The 8,219-nt window shown below is 31.1% G+C and overlaps 1 pseudogene; it reads right to left on the bottom strand.

The window, feature by feature from the left end:
* The window catches only part of LOC117179677, a 56,979-nt pseudogene that overhangs the window by 34,711 nt on the left and 14,049 nt on the right, over positions 1-8,219 (bottom strand).

Here is an 8,219-nt window from a genome sequence, read left to right as displayed (position 1 = left end):
TTTTGGTATCTTGATTCATGAAATTATGTGTCTGATTTGTAGAATTGTATAATTGATTTGGAAGATTATTTAATCGATTCGGAAAATTATATATTTGTTTGGGTGTCCACATTTTTCTATCTCCACGTTGGAACTCACTTTGTTTATTTTGCTGATATTGGGGTAACCATCGATTTCTCATAAGTGGTGGTATTTTATAACGCCATGATTCTTGAGATTGTATTGTATTAGAGGATGAACGACTAGACAGAGTATTTAAAGGAACCTGCGCGTATTGATTAAAACTTCCAAGCTTCCGGCAACTAAAAGCAGTGTGACCCCTCCTGTTACAAATTTGGCATACTATAATTTCCCCTTGTATGTAATTTACTTTCACTAATCTATCGGCGTTGGTTATATGTTTCTGTATTTCCTCGGGTTTTTGTTTATAAAGGTTTCTCTTTCGTAAATCTAAAGCAGCATTAAGTTTACGTTCTACTTCAATTGCATTATTTGTGACAACTTTAAATAAGTCTCCTTCTTTAATGCGAATTTCCATTTCGGGTCCTAATCCACATAAAAAACATTGAACTAAATCTTTTTCTAAACCTTGCTTAAATGTTTCGTTTAAAGCTCCTCCGTTATTTATTCTATGAGCATCAAAAATTTGATCAGCGATTTCTTTTATTGGGGTAACATAGGACAAAACAGTTTCCTTTTCCCAGATTTAAGTACTTCCTAATTCTCCATGTAAGTGATCAACTGTTTTGGAAGGAGAGTATATTTTATTTAATTGATTGATTAGTTCATCTACTCTATTAAATGTCATACTATAAATACTTCTGCGAGTTTCTCCTATAATTTTACTACGTATCATTTTTACCAGATTTTGTTCCATTTCGGCTAAGAAATTTCCTGTAGAAATAGCTGTAGAGTTTCCTGCTTAGAAGGTGTTATCAATTTCAGCTACTGATTTATTTTGATTTAAATGGCTAGAGCTTATTATTCCGCTATCGTTAGATAACTGAAAATTTTTCAAATGGTCTAAAGAAGGTGAACTTCTAATTGAAAATTTTATCTTTTTCTGTGACTGATTTACAGGTGTTTGACTGAGGTTTTGACTAATATTTAGATCAACGAAGTTTGTACCTGTATTTCTTGGTTTTGTTTCTTCCCTATTTTTAATAAGAATTACTAGTTCTTTAATAGCTTTAAGAACTTCATCTATAGTTTCTTCTATTTTCAGATTTTCAGAAATTAATTTATTATTGACCTGAGTGATGGTGGTTATTATTGCTTCAAGAATTATAAGGGTTTTAATTTTTTTAAAATTATTTTTGCACGTTTTGTTCCTTCAATTATATCTTTTTTATTTATTTTAAGATATCAAGTCAATTTCAAGAATTCGGGGTTTAAAAGATTTAGACCTTCTAACAATGCTGTTTTGATAGCGCGTTCATATCTTCCGCGAATTCTTTGCCCTAAACGGCGAGTTTTTATATTGCTTTTTATTATTTTAATGAGTTTATTAGGTTGAGACATGTGTAATTATTTTCTATTTTAGCAGGATAAAATTTATTTACTGATTTCGTCTAGAATTTTTAACTAATACTTCAGCTTTATTTAACATATGTTCGAAAATTTCAGAAAATTCATTCCATAGATTTTCGGTTTTAGAGGTGATTGGATTTTCAACAGATGTAGTTGCAAACGGTTCTGTTAGTTGATCATTTGCTTTAGCGGTTGTTGGATTTTCAACGGATTTAGTTGCAAGTTCTTCGGATAGTTTTTCAAGTTTAAGGCGAAGATTAATGTGTTCTAAATAACTCCGTTTTTGATTACCTACACCACGTCTATTTTTAGGCATTTAGACTGATTTTGTGAGAATTTTATTATTTCATTAAGGATTTTAATCAATTTTTCTCAAAAAATTTTTCTGTTTTACCTCGATTTTTAAGATTTGCTTAATTGTTTTCGTTCATTTGAGTGATTGTGAATATGATTTGTGTGTCTTGTTGAAATAAGAAATATAAAGAATTCTATTTAACTGTTATTTCTCTTATATTTACGGTTACCCGATATTAGACGGTGCTCTATTAAGCTCCGGACGCCTCTATTGCTTGAACCGCAAATATTTCAGATTTAACATAAGGAAAAATTATTATTATAACAGGACGTTACTTGAGCGTGCTCCTGTTATAACAATAACAATAATTATTTTTGTATCAATATTACTTCCCATACATAAGGTTATTCGATATTAGGCGGTGCCCCCTTGAGTTCCAGACCCTGCTATTACTTAAACCTTCAATATTTAGGAATTTAATTGAGAAAATGATTTCGTTTAATTATAAGAGTTTAAGACTTTTTACATGTATCCTCTGATATAATAAAACAAAATAATTTAAATTACTAACATTCAGATTTTAATTTTGTCCCCCTTACTACGTATCAAAACAGCCGGTGCTCTAAGTAAAATGAATCTTTCAACAAATTTAAATTAAAATTAATTTGCCCCTTACTAGATATCACAACGGCCGATGCACCAAAATAATTGTAGGTATGTTACGTCCTTGGATGGAATTAGGAACATTACATTAGTGGACTGTGATAATTCCTGATTTATCTGCAGAACGTAAGGTTCTGGGCTAAGGGAACAGGATTTCAGGTGTCAAATCAATTAAATGAGGAATGTGGAATACAGACAGTTGAATACATTTATTGATAGATCAAATAAGCGGTAGGGAATTACTACAAGAATTAGGGGAGAAACGACTCTGAAGGAGATGTAATTAATTTTCTTTGAGGAAGGGAATAGGAAATACAATGTTGGATGAAGGAGAACGTTGAGATGAGATAGAGATAGAAATAGTGTATGTGGCAGAGATGTTTGTTGATTACCTTGAAGAAAAATCAGAGAGACGTGGTGAGAATCCAATAGTCGAAATCGGAATTGGGACCTTGTAGACTGTAGCTCCCCTTGATGATTGACCTGGTACAGGAATCGGTACAGAAATCTGAACCTGGTACTGGAACTGGTACTGAAACTGGTAGTGGAACTGGTACTGGAATCTGGATGAAGACCCCTTGGCAGAAATTCAAAACTAGATCCTCCAATTTGATAAAGCCTCTCGTTGATTTGATTTATAGCAGAGACTTAGAGAGGTTGACGGGCCCTCAAAGAAGAAAGGTCTGGAATTCGGATTTAAATACACGACGAAACCAACAGAGCTTCCGCTGGTGAATTAGACTGAGCTCCAAGAACTAAGAACTTGAGGTTTAGGATACCCCTTTTATACTCGAGTGGGCGCATTTTGGAACCACCCTTTTCCATGTGTCCTTCTAGAATTTTCTGCAAGGGGAAAGGATCCACATGTAATCGATATTCTAAGAGTGGGCGTAACTTGGGCCCCACTCCATTTTTCAAGTGTCTTTTCAGATGGTTGTGTTCCACCAAAAAGGTCCATGCGTAATTTGAGCGGGTGCAGTTATTTCCACCCTCCTCCACGTGTAACCTTCAGAAATTGTAATTCTCCGAAAAAGGGCATAGCATCCGTTGTCCAAGGTATATTTGATAAATCTAGACTAACTCATAGGGGATGAAACGGTTGTCTGTTATCCAAAGTATCCACTTGAGAATGGTCCATATAGGTTATTCCAGAAATCAATACTTGTAGACTCGTCCATGAGTTTCCATCCTGTCTTGATGATTTTATCAGCGATGAAAGGGGTGATTGAGGCATATTCTTTTCTTCGTTCCTCTTCTTTCTATCTCCCTCTTTCTAAATCAATACAATTTATAGACTTTGGGTTGAGCCGTTTTTAAACATAGGAGCATTGTCAATTCCCTTAGAGTTTAGTGATTCATATTTAAATATATAGATATAGGGTCACGACATATTACGTGACAATGGCTATTTTCATTATTCGAAAATTCCAACAATTTATCCTAATGACTTTCTTCGTTCAAAAGAAAATTATTAAAGTTTTAGCATTTTCAATATAAAAAAAACAATTAACATTTGAAGACAAACAACGCACGATATGCAAAAAGTCAAGAGAAGAAAAACGTTGCTCTCTGAAAGCCCTACAAGATTCATAACAAATTTGTGAATTTTCTTGAAAAATAAAAAATTTAAATTTTGTGCGCACAAAAAATATTTAAAAATCAAAAATTACATTTTACGGTCAAACAATGCGAGATAAGAAAAAAGGTGACTATGCAAAAGTTGTGAAACGGAACATGATGTGAAAATTCGTTATAAATAACTTTTTCGATTTGATGCGTGGTTTTTGTTTTATTTGTAATAAGCGACATTAAAACGAATAAAATTTATTTTTGGGACAATCGACACAAGCTACGAAAAAAATAAATAGACCGAAGTTGTTCAAGTTAAAGAGAGCTACCAATATGTGAATATTTTGTTTGATAATCGCGTAGTTTTCATTTTAATAGTGAAAAATGACAATACAAATAAACAAATTAAATGTTTGGTCATATGGACAGTAGTGCAGTTCCAAAAGAAAAAGTATAAGTTCATTTTTTATTGGAAAGGCTACTATTATATTCGTAGGTCGGCATTTATTTTCTTTGGTTAAAAATTCTAATATCTGTTTGAAAATTTACATAATTATTCAGTTTAAATGCGACTATATTGTTACAAAGTCATATCTTTATCAAAAACCCAACTATTTTGTTGAAAAATTGAATTTCTAGTTGAAGTTTCTTCTTTTTGGTTAAAAATGTAACTATTTTGATGAAAGCTCGTTTCATGTTTGGCTGAAACTAAGTTTTTTTGACTGATAATTAAACTATTCTATTTTGATGAAAAATTTATCTTCTTTATTTGAAAGTTCAACTTTTTGGTAGAAAATTCATGTAATTTGTTACAAATTCGTCTTTCTTGGTAAAAATCGAATCTTCTTGGATCAAAATGTATCCTTCTTTTCCTTTTTCGTCGATTATTTAAAATGAAGTTGAACTACTTGGTAAACAAAAATAGTTTTGTTATTAGGAATTTATAATTATAGTAAAGGCTCAACTGTTTGCATTTAAACTAATTTTTATGTTAAAAATTCTACTGTTTTGTAAAAAATTTATATTTTTGGCTTGATACTTCAGCAGTTTAATAGAAAATTAAACTATTTTGTTTACACTTTATCTGGTACATTTTATAAGTTAAAAATATTTCTTTTTGGTTGAAAATTTAACAATTTTGTTGAAAATTTGTATTTTTTGATCAAAGTTATTTTAATCACCCTCTTTCACTAAAACGTATGTGGGAATAGTAAACATTGACGAAAAAAACTATTTCGAAAAATTGGAAGGTAAAACCTTTCCAAAAAAGAAATGTCTGATATACCAGGAGAGAATCTATTGAAAAGAAAAAAGGTTGGTACGCACAAGATTTGCTGTTTTAGAAAGTGCAAAAGTGACAGCCCTAGTAAAAATGCCTATTGGGTTGTCAATAGAAACGGTTTAAAACCATAAAGGATGCAGGTGGCTGTCTAGGTGGCCTTAAGTTCTTCTTAAGAGCCTTTTTATTTGAATTTGGTTTCTAATGGGCTGTATTTGGCCCTTAAACGGCTGCTGGGACTAAAATTCACTTAAACTTTTTTTAATAGGCTCAATTAAGCAATGATGTGCTTTTACGTCACGAAAGGCACGAAAGGCACAAGTTTAAAATTGGCGTTCTAATAGGTTCTATTAGGAATTCTAATGCCAAATCGGGATTAAATTAATCAAATTTTAAACTCCAAGTAATGGTTTCAAATGGCTCTAGGAGGTACCTATTAGGTTCTGCTTTCTCGCGAATGGCACAAGTACAAAATTGCTGTTCTAAGAGCTTCTATTAGGATTTGTACTGGCAAATCCGGATAAAATTAATCAAGTTTAAACTCAAAATAATGGTTTCAAAGTGGCTCTACTAGGCACCTATTAGGTTCTGCTTTCTCGTGAATGGCGCAAGAACAAGATAGCTTCTCTAACAGTTTTTATTAGGAATTTAAATAGCACGTCGAAAACAAATAATGCAGGTTTTAAAATTGCCGCCTAAGGCATTAATCCTTCAAGGTGCTTCTATTAGCTATCTATTAGGTTGTCTTTTATCGAAAGTTGCACAAGTACGAAATTGATTCTCTAATAGGCTCTATCGGGATTGTTAGTGAATAATCGGAAATAAATTAATTGGATCAAAATGCTAAGTTCTTGGATAAAAAATAATATATTATTGATAAAAAAATTGTTTACAATGTGCATAGTGCAAAATAAAATTGAAATTAAAATAAATTATAACTTGTAGCAAATGTGCTTTAATAACTTATACATAACCTCTACATATTTTCATTTATTAATTAGGAATTGTTATTTTAAATTAAAAGCCAAGTTAAAAAGTTTAATAAAATAATTAGATTAATCGAAAACTGTACATTTTATGGAGGTTTTTATATATCAGAGAAAGTCCTTTTTCCTAAGGTTATTGAAATGTTTTTAATTGCACTGCTGGTTATTTTTTATCCGTTTTAGATATTTTTCGAACAGTTTAAATCTATAAAAAAATTTTTTATTATTATATTTTAAATTGTTGTTTTGGAAATGTTGTTCCAAATTTAAAACTGCCATGAATAAAAAGTGTGATAAAAGAATTTGATACATTGAAAGCTGTGCATTCTACGAAAGTTTTCGTATAGCATAAGATTATTCGTTTGTTGTTGAGGTTACAAAAGAATTTTTGTACTTGATTTTCTTCATTATTGATTACTTTTGGATTGTTTTTAAACGCTTTTGCATATTTAAGGACCAAAAGTATTGAGCCCTTTCTGAAATAAATGAAACTCGATTCTTTGTTTCACATATTTTAAAATATTTTTTTAAGAACCGTTATTTCGCAATAAACACTAAGGAAGAAAGTATTATAAAAGAATTGTGTAAATTGAAAACTGCGCGTTTTATGGAGGTTTTTGTATTGCAGAAAATCGTTTTTTTCACCAAGCATTTTTGTACTTGACATTTCCTAATTTTTTATTACCTTTCGATAATTTATAAATGGCTTAAAGATTTAGAGAAAAATGAATACCAAGCCATTTTTTGAATAAGTAAAATTTAATTTTAAATTCTTTTTAAATAATTTTTTTTATCAAAGTCCGTCAAAAATGTGTAATTTTCCTTAGAACTACTTATTAATCATGACCGACATTTTGTAACCAAGATCCATATGCATCGATAGCGGAATGAGTTAGACCGCGCGGTATAATAGAAGTTTAGATAGTACAGGTAGGGTTCGAATCTTAAGCGAGTGCGATTTTTCAAAGCGTTTAGGCGTACGATTATATCTGTAAGTACCATATTGGCGAATTGTATGCTCAACAACTATAAAAAATTAAGATTATATAACAATAAGTTAAGCAATAATTTCTTTTTCGTTGAGCAAATCGGACCGAATACGAAGCATTTTGTTTCCTAATTAGAACCAATTAGAAAGTTCACAATTACCTAATAGAAACTACATAGAACCAGGAACAAAACCTACTTTCGAAAGTGATAATACCTGATAGAAACAGAATTCATAACCGATTGGGTTTTCATAGGTTCCGGTCAGAAAAACCAATAGGTTGCTATTTGTATTCTATTAGGCATTTTTACTAGGGAGTCGGTGCAAGTCCTACTTTGAGTGTAGTTATTATCTTATTAGATTTACAAAACTCTGTTTAATATTTTGAAGGGGTGACATTTCCGAGGGTTCATTTAAAAGGCATATAAAAAATTGCGTGAAATGCAGTAAAAGTGATGTGTGGATGAGGTTATGTACGCGCAGAGACCAGTACTTTTCAAGCATAAAGGATGTAAACAAGGATAGTTATATTTGCTCATTGCATTTCGTGGGAGAAAGTTTTCCAACTGAAAAGTTTCCCTATCCCGTTAAAAGTAAGAGCCAGCAAGAAAATTTTAAGGTAAAACTAAATTATTAATTATATATTCTAGGACTGTGAAAGTATAATAAAAATTTCTAAAAATTCTCAATTGAGCTTATTTTAAATTATCGTGTGATACGAAATTCGTAATATTTTAAGTGATTAGATGGATTTTTTCCTTAAAATTTGTCAAATTCCCAGTCAAAAAATGAATTTGCTGACATATTTCTCGTCTGCTACAAAAAATTTCTACCTTCCCCGTCGAGCGGCCACCCTGATTTTAAAAGTACTATATAAAAATATGAATAAAAAAATATTTTCACTTCTCT

This window comes from Belonocnema kinseyi, chromosome 9, assembly GCF_010883055.1.
Source record: "Belonocnema kinseyi isolate 2016_QV_RU_SX_M_011 chromosome 9, B_treatae_v1, whole genome shotgun sequence".
Classification (NCBI taxonomy): domain Eukaryota; kingdom Metazoa; phylum Arthropoda; class Insecta; order Hymenoptera; family Cynipidae; genus Belonocnema; species Belonocnema kinseyi.
Note: the sequence above shows the minus strand (reverse complement) of the source record. Positions and strands in the feature narration are given on the sequence as shown.